At 37.7% G+C, this 19,420-nt stretch overlaps 1 protein-coding gene across 1 annotated transcript in view; it reads left to right on the forward strand.

Annotated features, from left to right (window-relative positions):
- LOC109085199 (serine/threonine-protein kinase Nek1-like) overlaps positions 1 to 19,420 on the forward strand; it is a 68,860-nt gene that overhangs the window by 29,759 nt on the left and 19,681 nt on the right. The gene's annotated exons all lie outside the window — the stretch shown is intronic.

The raw sequence follows: 19,420 nt of genomic DNA on the forward strand, positions 1-19,420 counted from the left end.
TATATACATACACACACACACACACACACACACACACATATATACACACACACACATATATATTTTGTCCATCCATTTTTACAAGGCACTCATTATTTCAAGCTTAGACACATTCACTTTATATGATGAACAGATATTATATAGGCTTTTATTTACATATATATATAAATAATGATCAATTACCATTACAAAAATCTCAATCTTAAACATCATTCTGTGTATTTGTGTCTGTAAAAATAGGGTGACTTTGTTGCAAAAGCTTACAGCAGTGTTGTCAAAATATGACAACATTGAATTTTTATAAGCAGTGATTTAATTAAGTGTCATACACAGTATGTTAGGCCTATTTATTTAGATAAATGGAACATCAGATGGCTTTGACCTGTAATGACTGTACAATGTAGTGATGCAGTTAGGCAGACTAGGATATTTATATGTACTAATCAAACAAATATCTCATTCCAAAACACTTCTAGCATAAATTTACATTGTAAAGAAATTAAAGTTCCATCTTTGATTGTTGAAAGACTTTCTGGTGCATTTCACTTACAACCAATAAAATTTCTAGAAGGATTTTCATCGGTCAGGTGTGGATCTATTCTGAATGGATTATAACTTTTGACAAATTTTAATCCATGAGCAAAGAGAAATAATATCTACTTTAAAAGCACAGAGAGATTGCAAATGGACACAGTCTGCACACAAGCAGTTCATTTGTATAAGTTAGGCCTATTTGAGAGCTTGCATCCAGTTTTCTGCGATTACATGACAGTGTTCTTATGTTACAATAAAGCGCTCACCACATTTCCACGGGAATGATTAAAATTATGCGGAATATCTGCAATCCCGCGCATATATTCAGGCTCTGTAATTGACAGGAGGCAGATGTGTGTCAAACTCACTGTTGGAGAGGAAAGAGAGACGCAGATTGTATTGGTGTATATTCGGTAGATACTGTGGGAAATAAGTAATGGAACCGTGTCAGATATTTCAGTTTCGGTATCCAGTGGCGGCTCGTCGGGGGAGGCAGGGGAGGCACAACTTCCCTATAATTTTGAGGTGAAAATGGGAGGAGGATGATTCAATGTTAATGAAATTCACAATTAATTTTTAGTTCACTGAAAAAAAAAAAATTGCCAATCAGCATTGAGTGTTCACTTTCAGCACCTCTTGGGGGAGGCTAGCCTCCCTTCTGATATCAACCAGACGTAAATTACATATTAGTTTGAACATCTCCCACTGCCACTTTGCTGATAATGTACCAAGTACTTATAATGAATAGCGATATTGAATATTTGATTGCCAAACAAATTTCCCAAGCTGTCATTCAAACAGTATATATACAAATAAAAATAAAGGAAGAACATGCCTAAACTTGATATAGGTTACAGCAGTCGGCTTAATTAAATATTGGATATTTGATCACCTAAGCTGGATAGCACAACAGGCAGCTCTCTTTTAACACGATATTGGATATTTGATCACCTAAGCTGGATAGCACAACAGGCAGTGTCGTTTTATTTATGTTTTCTGACTAAAAGCAACCAAAAAAAACATTTTAAAGTGGTTAAGCAAATAATAATAATAATCGGCAGGGATCCCAGACCAATACAATTAGTGTGCCTCCTCTATTTTAAAACCCATGAACTGCCACTGTCTGTATCAAAATATTACGGTGGCCGAGGAAGTGAAAAACAGATTACAATTCTGAAATCAAAATAACAAATTACAAACGCAAATGCAAATCCTAAAAACAAAATAACAATTAAGAAAACATTATAACAAGTCAGAAAACACAACAATAAATTCGAAAACAATATATCAAGGCAGAAAACACAAATCAGACAAACCGGAAGAAGTAGGTATAGTTTGAGACAGCGCCATTGGTTTGGGATTACTCACCGCTGACTGGAAGAGACATCTGTCAATCAATGTATACGGAAAGAACCAGCTGAAGAACAGCAGAGTTGTGGTAGAAAGTTTGGGGATGGTCTTAAAGTAGCTCGGATTAAATGTATTGTATGAATTGCATTTACTATGGAATAAAACATACGCAGTGTCTATTTACACTTTGTGCAAATAACCTACCTTATTGGCAGTAACTCTGTTCTCTAACGTTTGTCAACATTTTAATAGTGGCTGTGATTAATCAGCTCCAGTAGCATAGATGGTTAAGTGTGATTTTGAAATTAAGCTTGGTATTAAGTCTTCTTTTTTGTGTGCAGACGACTAGAACACAAGGAGACCAAACAGAGGGCGTAAACACAGTCAAAGGTGATGTAGAGAGAGAGCGAGAGAGAGAGAGAGAGAGAGAGACTTTGACTTTTAAAACACCTGAATACTAATAAAGCCTCAAAATACAGATCATATCACCAATCAAATGATACAGGGCTCCAAACAAAAAAATCGAGTAAGGAGCCATTGGCTCCTATAAGAAAAAAACTTAGGAGCCAAATAGTTTTTAGGTGCCACAAGAATAAACATGTTTTTATTTATTTTATAGTTATTATTATTATTTATTTATTTACATTTCAACATTTCAATCATACTATCATGTGTTTATGTCTCATCATTTCTTGACTTTTATCAGCATTTTTAATCCATCTTGTAGATGACCTGGGAACTACAAGGTTCACTTAAAGTGGGGAACTAAATGTCTTTTTCCAGCTTCTGAAATCTACAGTCATTACAAATCAATTGTTCATTACACAGAGTCTGGTACCAGTATCATGGAGCATAAGCATCACTTCTACAATTGAGTGTAGCTTGGGCTCCTCCCACATGAGATATTTCAGTAAGTTGTAATCAGACTTTATGTAAAATAGCTCTACCTTTTGATGCTAATTCATGTTCACTATGTACCATATTAGGAAAGAAAAGATTAAATGGGTTCACTTGCCCTTGAACCGAGGCACTAAAGTTTAATCGCCTTGCCACATTAGGAGCGCCAAAAACGTATTGTTTGAATTTCTCGTTATGAATTCGGAATAATTTTAAAGCTGGTACTTTTTTAATTAAAAAGTTACAAAGCACAGAGCTTTTTTTGTGCGATTACTGGACGGCAGTTGCACTTCAAATAATGAAGTTCCCGCGATTAAAAGAACACAGACCCAAGATCTTGTTTAGAAGAAGCCATATTAGTAATTAATTATAAAACGAGACTTGTTAACGATATTAGCCAATATCCACACAGCTCACAGCTTTACCTGTTGTCTAGTTTGTTCAAGTTGTGCACGGAAATAGACGCTGTATTTTCTGCACTTTCCCTTTCTTACGTCTCCGGCCATTTCTGTCTCACTTGTACAGCAAGCTGCGTTTATCATACTCAAGGCGCTAGCACTGATCAAAGGCAGAGATGAGGACTGTCTGAAACTCTCTTTTTTCCACTAAAACTTTGAATGCTATATCTTCTCAGTTTAATACGGAACATAACAAAGGTTTGATCACAAATCAATTAGGAAAAAAGGCATTACATTCAAATTTTTTAAGTTATAACATCGTTAAATATATACCCAGATAACAATAACACTGGCTGATTCTGGCTGGAATGCGTCTCTGTCCGGTTCAGTCTCGGTATCGTGGAGAAGATATGGACCAGAGCCAGAAAGAAATAGTAATTAGTCGGGCAAACTAATGCTTGGTAGTTCTAAGTGCCAAAAACCATAGTGCACAACTTGACGTCCTAAGATCAGTGTCTCTCATGTTGTTTAATAAACTTGAGAAAACACTTGATCCAGGGAGGGAGTAGAGCAACAGGGATTTTATATCAGTAAGTGCGCTCCTTAACCCATAGCTTATATCTACAGCTTGTGTCGCCTGTGAGCTCAAGAGCCCGAGGCTGCTGTAGAGTATGCATCATCCAATCCGCAGCCGAAATAATCAATTACGAGCTTCCGGAGCGGGAATCAGATTTGACTAACCACCTGACTCACGAGGCGCTCTTCTGCTGAACGCACGCGGTCCGGGGAAGAGAGCGAGAGAGAAGGGGATTAATTCCGTTCTCTCACTCTCTATACACTTTGGCTCATCACCGTCACCCCAAGTGTTGAGCTCATGCGGCGCCTCGGCAACCGCAGAACTAGAACAGTGGGGGTTGAACGAACATCTCTCCTTTTTAGAAAGAGAGCGAGCCCAGAGTGCAACTTACTTATTTTCAAACACAGATATCATGGCCGCAAAGCGGTCTTCCTACCTGTTTCCTCGTGAGTCCGTGTAACATGCAGCCATACATACCGGAAAACTCATTGTGTCCGCCTTAGAGGAGTAAACTGCTCTATATAAATAGATGGCTTAGAACAGAAGAATCTCTTTCTGACGGGCAACAGATGATTCACTTCCTGAAGGAATTAAAATCTGATGAAATAGCGTGCAGCACGCATATATGAATATATATATATATGAATATGCCACGAAGTATGTTCGTGGTGGTGCTAAGTGCTATTGGCCAAAAAATTGGCGTGATGGTATAAGGGCTTCAGACATTCCCATAGCAATGACGTCAGCACTGAAGTGAACCTATGAAAGGGAAAGTACCAATGGGCTTGGTGCACAAGATGGCGCCGGTGAGCTTCAGCGACGCGAGTGTGTGCATACCTACTTCTGGTCTGGTGACGCTCTCATTTACTGTCAGGGGAAACTTTAGATGAAACTTGGCTAGATATAAATAATTATTATTTTTTCGGATTAAAAGGTGGATAGTGATATCAAAGATGAGAAAAACATCCTCCCTACATTACCTCTGTGTGGAAAATTTATTAAGCAGCCAAAACGTGGAGATTGCTTCATTCTTTCTTTTGTTGATTATTCGGTTCAGCGTCAGTAGTCAGTCCACGGGGATCTCTTCATTCAAACACAAACCACTCAAATCTGCAATACTGTACATTTTCAGAGAGTTGATTTTGTTCTGACTGCAATTTTTAGGATCATAAGGTTTGCGATTGTCAAATGAGACGCTCAGAGATTTCTGCATGTATGTTTTATTATTTGATAACTACATTTTAACAATGTAATTATGGTTATTGGCATTAATTGAAAGATTGGTGTTTGCATTACCTGTGTGTTTTTATTCATATTAATCTGTTTTGTGATAGATCTGTTGCATAAATAATTATCTGTCTATAAGCAGCAATATTTTTACGATTTCTTTTGCATTAATTATCAGATAAAACAAATATTTAAAGTAACGTTAGTTATGTATTACTTTTTACAACCTGTTTTTTTTTTTCCTTTTTTTTCATTAAAAAAAACATGTTTGATGCAAAGTTAACTATGTGTAAAATATTAAAATATGTTGAAAAAATATTAAAATATTTATTAAAATAAATATAAAAATATTTCTCACTCTCTGCTGCTCTGTATTTCACGGAAACCTGGCTGAAGGACGCCATTCCAGACAGCGCGCTCCATCTGCCAGACTTTCAGCTGTTTAGAGCAAGATCGTGACGCAGAATCAATGGGGAAATATCATGCGGCGGCGGGTCATGCTTTTAGATCAATGAACGGTGGTGTACAGATGTAACAGTGTTAAAAAAGATATGATGTTCAGATCTCGAAACGCTCTTCATTAACTGCAAGCCGTTAGACGATAATATATTGGATCACTGTTACGCCACAATAAAGGATGCATATCACTCTGTTTCCACGGGCAGCTTTAGGACTCTCTGATCACTGTTGGTTCATTTTATACCGACCTACAAGCAGAAACTTAAATCTGCTAAACCTGTAGTAAAGACTATGAAGAGATGGACCAACGAAACAGAGCAGGATTTTCAAGCTTGTTTTGACCTCACTGACTGGAGTGTTTTTGAAGCTGCTACCACTGATCTGGATGAACTCACCAAGACTGTGACAATCCTATATTAGTTTTTGTGAGGATATATGCATTCCTACCAGGACTTATTTGAATTTATCAATGATATTAAATGGTTTGCAGTGTTTTTCAGAAATATTCATAAGTCTTAATAGGGTGATTACAGAAATGTGGACAGAATCTTGTACAATCAGCCCAGGAACACACTGAAAAAAGAGATAAGAGTGGCTAAAAGGACCTACTCTAAAAATGTTGGAAGACCAGTTTACTTCGTTTGATTCAAATTAATTGTCTTAAGTGTGTGAGGGAATTAGATAAAATCAATAAAAAATAGACATGATACTGATGCAATTAGGAGAATTGCTAACGACCTGAATGAGTTTTATTTTAGATTTGAAACCCCCCACACCCATTCTGACCATCTCCCTACACAACCGTTAACACCTCCTGCAATCACCCTCTCCCCCCTCCTGCACTTCAAATCAGTGAGGATGATGTGCGCCAGGTCTTCAGGAAGAACAAAAGAAGAAAAGCACCAGGCCCAGATGGTGTTACACCAGCCTGTCTGAAAAACCTGTGCTGATCAGCTGGGCCCCATCTTTTCACAGATCTTCAACAGATCTCTGGAGTTGTGCTGATCGCCTTCCTGCTTCAAACGCTCCACCATCATCCCCGTTCCAAAGAAACCCAAGATAATAGGACTTAACGACTACAGACCTGTGGCTCTAAAGTGTGTCGTCATGAAGTCGTTTGAAAAACTGGTTCTGGCTTATCTGAAGGACATCACTGGACCCTTACTGGACCCCCTGCAGTTTGCACTTCATCCTGCAACATCTGGACAAAACAGGGACTTATGTGAGGATCCTGTTTGTGGACTTAAGTTCGGCTTTCAACACCATCACCCCAACAGCCCTCCAGACCAAACTGACCCAGCTCTGTTCCTAGCTCTATCTGTCAGTGGATCATCAGCTTTCTGACAGATAGGCAACAGCTAGTGAGACTGGGGAAATTCATGTCCAACAGCTGCTCCACCAACACTGGTGCCCCTCAGGGAATATGTTCTCTCCCCACTGCTCTTCTCCCTGTACACTAACGACTGCACCTCTAAAGATCCCTCTGTCAAGCTCCTGAAGTTTGCAGATGACACTACAGTCATCGGTCTCATCCAGGACGGTGACGAGTCTGCTTACAGACAAGAGATTGAACAGCTGGCTGTCTGGTGCAGTCTTAACAACCTGGAGCTGAACACTCTTAAAACAGTGGAGATGATAGTGGACTTCAGGAGAAACCCACCTGCACTCCCCCCACTCACCATCATAGACAGCACTGTGGCTGCAGTGGAGTCATTCAGATTCCTGGGAACATCATCTTTCAGGACCTGAAGTGGGAACAATCAACACATTGACTCCACTATTAAAAAGCCCAACAAAGGTTGTACTTCCTTCGCCAGCTGAGTTCAACCCTGCCACAGGATAGCTGCTGAAAACAGGTTCTACTCAAGCCATCATGGATCCTACTCTAGCTGTAAAATACCAGGGGACAACCAGCACACGAACAGATTCTCCCCCAGGCAACTAACTCTGACCAGTTAAGTTCCCCACTATGCAATAGAACGTACAATCCTTAGATTTATTTGTAACTCCCCATCCACGTCATTCTCTACATCTTACTCTATTATATTCCATTATCATCGATAGCACAAATGTTCCTACACATTTATTTATTTGCTATATTTTATTTATATATTTCATTTATTTTTCCTTTTCTGTGTGATAGATTTGTTTGTCTCGTGTACTGGAGATTGTCACTAAAACAAATCCTTGTATGCGCAAGAATACTTGGCAATAAAGACTCTTTATCTGATTCTGATTCCTCTCTGAAGGTTCTCTGAAGGTTTAACACTCCAAGAAGACCAAAAACAAGTCTTTTCCAATGACAAACTGCTTAAAAAAATCTGCATTTAGCCCATCTAGTCCTGGAGCTTTTGCACCTGTATATTGCAATTTTCTCTCTCTCCAACTCTCCCAAAAAAAGTGTAAATGAGTGCACAAAATTGTGATCTTGTAAAAGTTTACTAATACATTTCCAAATAAAGTGCTTAACAGTGCTCTGTGCAGCGGCAACCTCAACAGACATACAGGTGCTTCTCAATAAATTAGAATGTTGAGGAAAAGTTCATTTATTTCAGTAATTCAACTCAAATTGTGAAACTTGTGTATTAAATAATTTAAATGCACACAGACTGAAGTAGTTTAAGTCTTTGGTTCTTTTAATTGTGATGATTTTGGCTCACATTTAACAAAAACCCACCAATTCACCAATTGTCAACAAATTAGAATATGATGACATGCCAATCAGCTAATCAACTCAAAACACCTGCAAAGGTTTCCTGAGCCTTCAAAATGGTCTCTGACAATCAGTGACACCCTTCACTAGGAGTGTAAAGCCGAGTTCAGACTGCACGATTTTAGCCCAGTTTTTGGCTCGCCGACCGGTTTTGAGAAATCGCCGACAAATGCCCGAAATCACAGGCAAATCGGTGCTCGTTCACACGAGTGACAATCACGCTGTGTGAATGAGCAAAGACGCAATCTGAGAGAATAACCGATGAGTCGCCGACGCCAGTGAGATATTTGGCATGCTAAATATCTGGACCTGTCGGCGATTCAAAATCATGCTGTGTGAAAAGTGTTCTGACTGAAAACTACATCGGTGTTGACCGATAGCCAATGAGAGAGCAAGATACAGAGCAGCGGGGAGTCCGGGGAGGAGTTATAGACCACAATATCAGCAAGCATGGCTTCTTTTCTTTTTCTTGTTTTTGCTGCAAATCAGCGCATAGGCAATTCGTATTGCAAGCTTCTTGCGGGCTACCATTTTTAATAATAATCCCAGTCTCACGTGAGAACTCCGGTCTTGCACGCGTGATATTGCGTTGTTTCCTTGTCACATCTCGTGTGTGTTTGGTTGTGAAATGTGCCAGACAGAGTTGTCGGCGATTCTTCCTGTTGTAAAGTCATGCAGTGTGAAACCTTCTGTCGCTGATCCATCATGCAGTGTGAACACAACAGCGACTGAATGCTGGCCAAGATAGTCATGCAGTGTGAAAAGAACAGTGAACCGCAGCCTTATGAGGATTGTCAAGCAAACTAGATTTTTATTTGGAAATCAAGGTCCTAGAGTCTGGAGGAAGGGTGGAGAAGCTCATAGCCCAAGTTGCTTGAAGTCCAGTGTTAAGTTTCCACAGTCTGTGATTATTTGGGGTGCAATGTCATCTACCAGTGTTGGTCCATTGTGTTTTTTGAAAACCAAAGTCACTGCACCCAGTTACCAAGACATCTTGGAGCACTTCATGCTTCCTTTTGCTGACCAGCTTTTTGAAGATGCTGATTTCATTTTCCAGCAGGATTTGGCACCTGCCCACACTGCCAAAAGTACCAAAAGTTGGTTAAATGACGATGGTGTTGGTGTGCTTGACTGGCCAGAAAACTCACCAGAACTGAACCCCATAGAGAATCTATGTGCTATTGTCAAGAGGAAAATGAGAAACAAGAGACCAAAAAATGCAGATGAGCTGAAGGCCAATGTCAAAGAAACCTCGGCTTCCATATCACCTCCATGCCATGCTGAATTGAGGCAGTAATAAAAGCAAAATGAGCTCCTACCAAGTATTGAGTACATGTACAGTAAATTAATATACTTTCCAGAAGGCCAACAATTCACTAAATGTTTTTTTTTTTTTTCCTAATTTGATGAGATAGTGAATTGGTGGGTTTTTGTTAAACGTGAGCCAAAATCATTACAATTAAAAGCACCAAAGACTTAAACTACTTCAGTCTGTGTGCAAGGAATTTATTTAATATTTGAGTTGAATTACTGAAATAAATGAACTTTTCCTCAACATTCTAATTTATTGAGAAGCACTTGTTTAAATTACTGAAATACATGAACTTTTCGAAATACAACCATTAAATATTTTAGCTCTGGCATTTTTCTGCACATAAATTCTATAAAGCCTGGCTCCAGTTACCATATTAGAATAAACTTTAAGCCAAGTATACTGTTTAGTTTGAGGGAAAGTATCTCTCCAAGTATCCACAAGGTGATGATAAGTTATCAAAGTTTTAAGTACATCTGCCGATTGACTATGGGGCTCCTCATGGTTCCTATCTAACGTGTGATCCATGGTACAATTAAAATCCCCAGGCAAAACAATCATCCTATCTTGAAAAACGTCACTTAAAGCAACTATAAGTTTTCTGAAAAAAAAAAAAAAATAATAATAATAATAGTTCATTTTGAACCGTTAATGGGAGCATAAATATTAAAAAGTGAATAGTTAGAGCTGTGAATAGTAACATCAACATGCAACATTCTACCCTGAACTAATTCAAAAAAACTTACAGGTAGTCCCTTATATTCAGGCCCAAAAAGGATCACAACACTGGCACTGACGTTAAAACCATGACTTAGTATGGCCTGCCCCTTCCATTCACTTTGCAATTGTACTTGATTTTCTAAATCTGAATGCATCTCTTGAAGAAAGACTACACTAGACTTCTTTATGATAACATAGTCAAATAAACTACACCTTTTCATAACATCATGACACCCATTGATATTTAAAGTTCCAAACCTCAAAGGTGCCATGAAAAAAAAAATATAGCTCAATAATAAATACAAAAGCATAGCCAATCTCACTTTTTACCTTGTAAATGCAACATACTTCTTACACTACACAGAAGTTTCTTATTAAGCCAAAATCGTTTTGGTCTGTCAAGCTTGTCAAAGGTAGCCTTCCTCATAGCCACAGTACCAGAAACCAAAAACAACTTTAAATCCGGGAAAAACAGCTCAATGTTAGGCTAACGTTAGCCTAAAACATTTCATAGATTCTGAACTGATAAAGATGGTGTAATCTTTATTATCAATTGTTTATTTCACCGACAAATTTAGAGGCTCACTCTGAGCGTTCAGAATCATAAAAACTTGACGCCGAAAAGACACTACATGCTTTAATTCAGGATTTTTACATCCAAGTGAAATCAACTTAATCGGACTTACTAATTTACAGAATCTCCTTAATATTTCCTCCAATGTATTTTTTTTTACAAATGGAGGCACGTTCGACAAAATAATCTTCTTTGATGGGCTTGACAGAGGCAAAACGGGCACAAACGTATCCCTAATTATCAATCCACTCTCAACCAACCCATCTGCCATTTGACTTTCCTTTAAAAAAATAACTCTGGCCTAATTCATGCGAGAAGCGGACCTGATGTTAACCGCTGCCAACTACTGCACTCATGGCCATCAGACAATCTTCCACTGACACAGACGCATCAGGCAAGCATTTACAGCCATGCCTATGGGCGGCGCTAGGGAGGGGCCAGCAGGTGCTTCAGCACCCCCAAGAAAAACAAAAGCACCCCCATAGCACCCCACAGATTTTTTCCTGGAACCAATTATATACATGCTGTAGCCTATTGTATTTAATTAAGATGATAAAGTCAACTTGTCACATGTATATTAACTTGTTTACAGTTTTTCTCATTCGCTTTGGAATCATCCTTGACATTTGCAAAACAGAGTGCATTTCTCAAAACAACTCATACAAATAGCGAAACACCATGGATTTCCTGCAAAAGCCAGTCTCTTGCTCAAAATCCTTAGTTCATCTCTCAAAAATAAATATTTGTCAATGAACATGTCAGTGCCATCAGAATGACAAGTCCAAATTAAGAGTTAAATTGCTTAGTCATGTTGTCAAGATAACAGTGTACTCTGGAGGGACATTCTGATGTAAACTATGGCTACAGTTTTGATGACAATTATTGTAAATTGTAGGTTACACCTCAGTGTATGTGGGAGTTTGATTGCAAGAGACAAGACAAGATTCACATTTATGCTTTTACTGTTTGTGCTGTAATTTGTTGACAGACCATGTCATTGCGATACAGTAAGGAAAAGACAGCACTGCATAGCACAAATAAAAAAATAAAAATAAAATAAAAAATTGAAATGTGAACATAGGACATTCTCCTTAGGGAAACCTGTACATGCAGTGCTGTAGGAATTACAGTGCAGTCTTCCTACACCGCCTGACATTCCGGTCTTTTGGGCCACAAATTCTCACCCACATCACAACGAATACCTTCTCTTGCGATGCAGCGTGGAAATAATCTTTTAGAGTGTCTTATCTAGCCTCTGCAGGAATCTGCTGTGATGTCATCACACACTGCATCCATGGCAGCCAGAAGGGTCATCTGTGTATGTGACTGGCGATCATATACTTTCCATCTCCATGCCGAGAAAAATTCCTCAGTGGGGTTAAGGAATGGAGAGTAGGGTGAGAGGAACTCTATCAGCATCCTGTTGTGGGCTGTAAACCATTGCCTGATAATGTTGGAGCGATGGAAAATGACATTGTCCCAAACTATCACGTACTTTGGCAGGTCATCTCCAGTCTGACCCCTCTCTTGTTCAGGGATGAGATCCCTGTAGAGAGTGTCTAAAAAGGTGACAAGACACTCTCTATTGTATGGCCCAATAATGGGAATATGCATTAGCACACCATTCTCAGAGAGCACCCATGGTTGTCATCCCACCCCGTTGGCCTGGCAAATCAACTGTAGCTCTGTGGCCGATGATATTTCGACCACGCCTTCTGCGTTTCATTAGGTTGAAGCCAGCCTCATCCATGTAGATGAAGCTGTGCGGTGGTTCACTTGCTTCCAGTTCCATTGTACGCTATATCCAGAAGACACAAAACGAGTTTTATGAATTACATGCATTTTCTTTTTGGCCAAGATACAGTTAATTACAAGCTATCTTCCTCTGTATGACAGCTGGGGAAGAATCCACCTCCACTTCAGTAAACAACCTGAAACTTTATCAAAAAAGATCTTCCCAGTTTTTCAACATATAATGATCTACCCCAGAAACACTCCCAACATTTTAAACCCCTCAAAGTTCCAAGAGCAGTATTGTGAAACTTTTGGAGGGCCTCCATATTCCCAATCACCCATCAAAAAAAGTTACACTCTTCAACCAGTTTACTCTAGAGGAAGAGGCCTTCTGATAAACCTCAAGGGATGATACTAAGTTTCTTACATCTTCATCTGACCTTATCACCACTGTGATGTCATCAGCATATGCACTGAGTCTGACTGTTACTACCCCACTACTAGATACAGGGCAAGTTGTCGAAATCCCACATCAAATGTATAAAGCACATATTGCATCTTCTTTTCTACAGCCATAGCAAATGTGTAAAGGTCACACTTACTGTGCTGTATATCACTATACGATGTTGTACTGATTACTGTGAAGAACAGTTGCTGCATGCTCATACATGTTTTACCTGTACATACTGATAGCGCAGCAGCTCTTCACTCTTTCACCATTTCTTTCAAATGGAACAGGTTACAGCTGCTTCATATTTATTTGGTGTCTTTTCAGCACCCTGTCAATGGTTGAGATGATGACTGTTTGGATGTTTTCAAAGATGTTGTTGTACTCTATAATGGCACTCTTTATCTCCCTTAGTCTTATGACATTGTTTTCTACAACCATGGTGCAAATAGCCTCCTCCTGTTCAGGTGTGAAAAGGGGCCCTCTGCCACCCCTGTGAAATTGTCTTGCAGTCCTATGTGGAAAAAATATAGTAATGCAAAACACAAAATTGAGTAAGATAAAATGTCACTGTTTAAAGTATACTTACTGTATATTGTAAAATGCAAGTGGAATACTGTAATATTGTATGAAGCATTACATAAATTATACAGTATGACAGTACAGTGCCTATTGTTAGATTACATACCTGTTTTGTCAACAAAAAGTCTAAATGATTGAGGACAGAGTTGTTTTCCCAACATTTGGCTGTACTCTTCAACAAGCTTCGGCCATTGTAAGCCCGTGGTCTACAAGTGTGGCTCTTATCTCATCAGGAACACGCATATGTCCTCGGCCTCTTCTGCCTCTTCATCGGTTTTGCCTCCCAACTCCTCTGCCACGCAGCCTCACTCCTCTTCCTCTTCTTCTTCTCTCTTGTGTTGACCCCATCCAATTCCTTGTTCTTCCATTGTCAGACACTGAAACATTGATTTGTGCTCCGGCTATATATATACACTTGCCAGTTGATGGTTCATGAGATGCACCTTTGTTAGAGAAAATCAAGATTCACCTGGGAGCAATTTACCAATGCAGAACAGATTTAAAAAAAAAAAAAAGTCTTTAACTAATGTCTAAATGTTGTGAGGGGTGAGACTACTCAACAGAGACCCATTATAATACATTTTGATCAACATGACATATGCAACTGATAATGTGGGAAACAGCAGAAAATTGTACATAATCATTTGCATGGATGTACCAAAGTATTTGCAACTTGTTCAAAGAAATGAGAAACTGCTTTATTGATGTGCACAAGTGACACAATGATGTGAAGATTGAACAGGTAGTTTTGAGGATTTCGATTCTGATCTGAGAAAAGTACCAAAGCGACTGAGAAAAAATGGTAAAATAATAATATATTAACCATCCTTTAATATAGGCCTATAGGCAGGCATATTTTAGGCTATAGTCTACTCTGTGCTCCGGCTCGTGCATAAAGCAAAGCAATTTTCTTGCACTTACTGACCGAAGTCAGCTTGAACAACTCTACCGCCAAAAATAAATAAGAAAAACAAGTAAAGAAGAAAAAATATCCAATCAAACTCAGAGCCAATCACACACACGCCAAATTCCATCCACTCGCTCCCAGCATGCAACACGCACAGAGAGAGAGACTGTTACTGTTACTGTTACTGTTTATTCAGCCATGATGTTATTGCAAACACACACACACACACACACACACACACACAAATCACATCCACAACAAAATAATAACATTCAATGCTGAATAGGAACATGAGGAAGACATAGTCTTATAATTTCATGCCCCTTTTTGCAATAATCTGATCTGGCACAGAACATATGGCTCGTCTGGGTTTTTTATTTTTAATTTTTATTTTTCTCCTCGTTTTTCCCTATGTCCAGGTGCAATATTACTTCACATCTAAATAACTGACAGTTTCAAATTTGTCAAACATTGGTTCTTATGTTTCACTGCCTTCGTATTTTCCAAGTACATTTTTTTTTTATAAATTTTTTTGAATTGGACAATCGTGTTACATGATTTTTGAACAATGTCCAAAGAGTTCCATAAACTAATCCCAATTACAAGAAACCCTTTTTGTTTTGTGAGGTGCGTGAATATGGCCTGTCGCATTATAGTTATTAACATATTCTTCTATCTTTTATATTTAATTTCATGATTACTAGACTTGTATTTAATGAAATCTCGGTATACTTTATTTTTCTTTTTACAGGCCTTCTGTAACCCACTGGTTATCCATGTTTTTTTTTTTATCAAACTTATTTACCCATTTTTAAAGGACAATTTTTATTATAAAGGGTTACAAATATATTCAGAAAGACCTCATAAGCATTATTAACATCCTCTACCAAAACTTTACTCTAATCTTGGTTAATCAGATCCTTCCTAAATGAGCCTATTTCCTTCTCTGTCCTAATTCGAATGTATTTAACTTTATCAACATCTCTTATTTTCTTACCAGTTTTTAGGCCATAGACGATGAAAACTGGTAAGTGATCGCTGATATCACATAATAGCAGACCACTATAGAAGGTACTGTCAATATTATTGATAAAAATATTAGCAATCAATGTTGAAGTTGTCCGTGTCACTCTACTGGGTTGTGATATCACTGGGAACACATTTGCTGTACATTTCGTTTAAAAAAATCATGGGTTGCTGTTTGGCCTTGTGGATTCATTAAATCAACATTAACATCACCACATAACCACATGGTCTTGTTTAACATTGTACAATCTATAAGTTCAGTGAGTTTATCTTTAAATACTTCTACATTTGAGCCTTGTGCTCTGTAAACACAAGCTATAATTATGGTTGCACTTTATTTTACAGTACGTGTAATTACATGTACTTGTAGTGTACTTACAGTGTATTTATCTAAGAAAGTTCTGGTAATACAAGGTAACTACATGGGGTAGGGTTAGGTTTAGGGGTAGGTTCAGGGTTAGTACCTAGTCATTACATAGTTATTGTAATTACTATAATAAGTGCATAGTATGTACATGAGGAACAGGAATGTAAAATAAAGAGCTACCTACTTATTTTTTTCCTAGTCATTACATAGATCTCCACCGCCACACATTCTAGAAGACCTTCTATAGCCACAGACATCCTTTGAACAATCTTACTTGTGTATGTTTCCTTGACAAACAATGCCACACCTCCTCCTCGTTTTCCCGGTCTGTCAACCTGATACAAACTATATCCATCAATTCCCAAATCATAGCCTTTGACAGCATTTAACCATGTTTCAGAGAAAGTGATAATATCAAACTGACTTTTTAATGTATTTAAATAATCTATAAATTTATTAAGGTTTATATAAAGACTTCTGCAATTAAAATGGACAAGTAAAAAATTATTGTCTAATTTAACATTTAAGTTGAATTCGTCCTCACTATAGTATTTGCACGGAATTAAATTATGGTTGCGCACATGCCTTTCTGAATCCAATTCTACATCCAAATCATATATTTTATATTCCCCATTTTCTCTCATTTCTAATGAGTTCATTTGTTCAGCCATTATTCGTTAATCAAATGTTCAAACATAAATGCACAAGAACGAAACTCCATGCTTGACAATTCCATTATTCTTGATGAACCAGCGCCTTTAAAATAAAAACTTGAAGTCAGTACCTTGTGTGTGCGTTCCCTTCTTAGTATCATTGTCCCAGCCATAATCTTGATCCGTAGACGCTCCAAAACCCCTTGTGTCTTTAGCATGTAGCTCCAGTTAGATACTTATTGTCCAACAATGATTTGACAGCATCTATGAAATCGCAATCGACGTTTTCCTTCTGCAAGGACTGACAGTTTGCCAACCAGCTGCACATAGCGTTGTCTTCAAGTCTGGTTCCTCCTCAGGTAGCTCCATTGTGATGCCGACCTCAGATAGGCCTCGCATAGCTGCCGCTGGGTTTTCAAAGATCTTGACATTACCACCTTCACAGAAGATTTTCAATTTGGCAGATAATACTATGCGGTGTTTGATCTTCCTCTCGCGCAGCACTTTGTACACACCTTTGTATTTCCCCCTTTCCTTGTAGACAGCTGGAGTAAAATCTTCGTCAAAGTAGATCCTGTAACCGTTCACCTGTATGATTTTCTTCATCCACGCTGCCTTTAGCACACTCTGTTTTATGGCATAGCTTTGAAATAACACCACAATAGACCGGGGACGCTCGTGTTGCCCAGGCCGCTTTGGCACGTATCCTGTGTGCGCGTTCAGTGCGAAGCTCTGCGGTAACACCAAGTTGTTCCCGAATCTGATTCGACACAAAGTCAATCATATTATTTCCCTCACTTTTCTCGGGCACTCCCCGCTGCACACTGGTGGTGGTTGAGGAGAGACCCCCCCAAATGATTGTAAAGCTTTGAGTATACAAAAATACACAATAAAGCGCTATATAAATGCATCATTCATTCATTCATTCTGAGTAAATCCTGATGTTGTTTCTTCTTGAGCGGCTTTCCAGATCTTCACATTTTTCTTTAAATAAAACTTGTTGCTGTAACATGTGAATCATTACTCATGTAATGTTCCTCTCATTGTCCTTGCTATCAGCCTCTGTTTAGCAGCGTCCATTCTTTTTTTAATATCTCCAAGTTCATTTCGTAAATCACTCACTTCTTGCCTCAGTGCCACAAAGTTCCCCGACGTCTCAGTGCGAAATACTCTTATTTTGCTGGCCCTCTTTGGTCATTTTTGACCGAAAAATTTAATATTTTGAAATTTAAAAAAATCGTAGCTTCATCGGAATGAAATGACACTTGGTACTTTTGTCACATTAGCAATATGAACACACAAAAAAAATCATGGACATGATTCGGATATCTTAAATGGTCAAAAAAAAAAAAAGAAGTCATACTTACCTTCTTTACGGTCAAAAATGACCGACATAGGAAATGAATGGGAAATACGAAAAAATGTGAAAACTCAGTGAATTTTTTGGTTGTACAAACTACAAATCAGCCACTGGTCAGAAAAAAAGTGTGCAGCAATCAAGGGGTGACTCTTCAGAATATCAGGAGTGCAAAATAAATTATGAAATTTTTATTCCTCTTTTTGACATCTACTGTTTGATACTGACTGTTTTTGCTGTTGTTAGTTTATGTTTCATCATAATTGCTGTTCCCTTCTGAAGTTTTATTAACATTTATTGAAGTACATTGAATAAAATATTAATTAATTACAAAATGTATGTATAGTGTTTTGAATGATCACTTTTTAATTATCAATTACTGAGTAACAAAAATGCTTTTCCCTTTCTAACAAGATTTTAATGTTTGACTGTAATCATAATGTAAAACCTGATACTTATCTAACCAAAAATATCTAAAGCTTGACAAAAAGTAATCTTTTAGAATGCCTAGATATAGATCTAAATGCAAAACCTAAAAAAAATGAAGAGGTGAGGTCTAAAAAAAGCCTCTGTATATATCTATATAGGGTGCTAATACAAGAGGTTACGCAACATTACACAAGTTTTTATTTTTTAATGCCTCCAGATTGCCCAATTCTGACATCAAAAAATGGATTTTAAATGCTTTCACTCTATTTTAATGTGAAATATTGCATTTATTAAAAAATAGTAAATAAATAGATAAAAAAATATATATGTATTAATTCTAATGGGGAAAATATCTCATTAAAATTTTATATATATATTGCATAGTATTATAAAATTCCCTAAAAATCATAAATAATAATCAAAAAAATATTATTGAACAAAAATATATTATATTGGCTTTCCTGAAGAAAAAAAAAAGTTACATTTCAAGGCTTCGGTCACTTTTGACCGCGAAGAAGGTAAGTGTGACTCCAAAACGAAGAGAGCCAGAGGGTTAAATATTTCAGCCATACCAAACGCGGCTGCGATGCTTTCCTCATTCCCATTGTTTGTGTCAATTTGTTTAGTTGTCATTCTCAGTTTTTCAGATCAAAGCACTTTATTGGGATGCTCTTCTTGGTGAAACACCACAATTTTTATCAAAGAGAACAGTTATAGTCGCAGTAATCACTTCAATTTAAGCAGAGTCATTTACCAGTCGTATACTCTGGCGGCCATCTTTTTGACTGAGAGCGAGAGTCTGCTCAGTATGTGTCTGCCTGTCACCATAGAAGAGAAAACACTCAACCTGCCCTGATTTGATGTTTCCAGCACATGTAGATTATATTATGCCATATTGCTGTATTATATTACTTATATGTATATTTTGCCTCTGTAAATCTAATACTATATCTTATTTTATTTCTAACTTATACACTTACATACACTAATTCATTTTGCACTATATGCTTAATACTTATAATAACTTATATATTTTTATTATTACTATTACTATTATTCTTTTTCTTTCTGTAAATAAACATGTGAACTATTTGTAAGCATCCCAGCTGCAACTGCTTTGGCAATACAAATGTACAGTTTTTGTCATGCCAATAAG

The sequence above is a fragment of the Cyprinus carpio genome, chromosome A7 (assembly GCF_018340385.1).
Source record: "Cyprinus carpio isolate SPL01 chromosome A7, ASM1834038v1, whole genome shotgun sequence".
Lineage (NCBI taxonomy): Eukaryota > Metazoa > Chordata > Actinopteri > Cypriniformes > Cyprinidae > Cyprinus > Cyprinus carpio.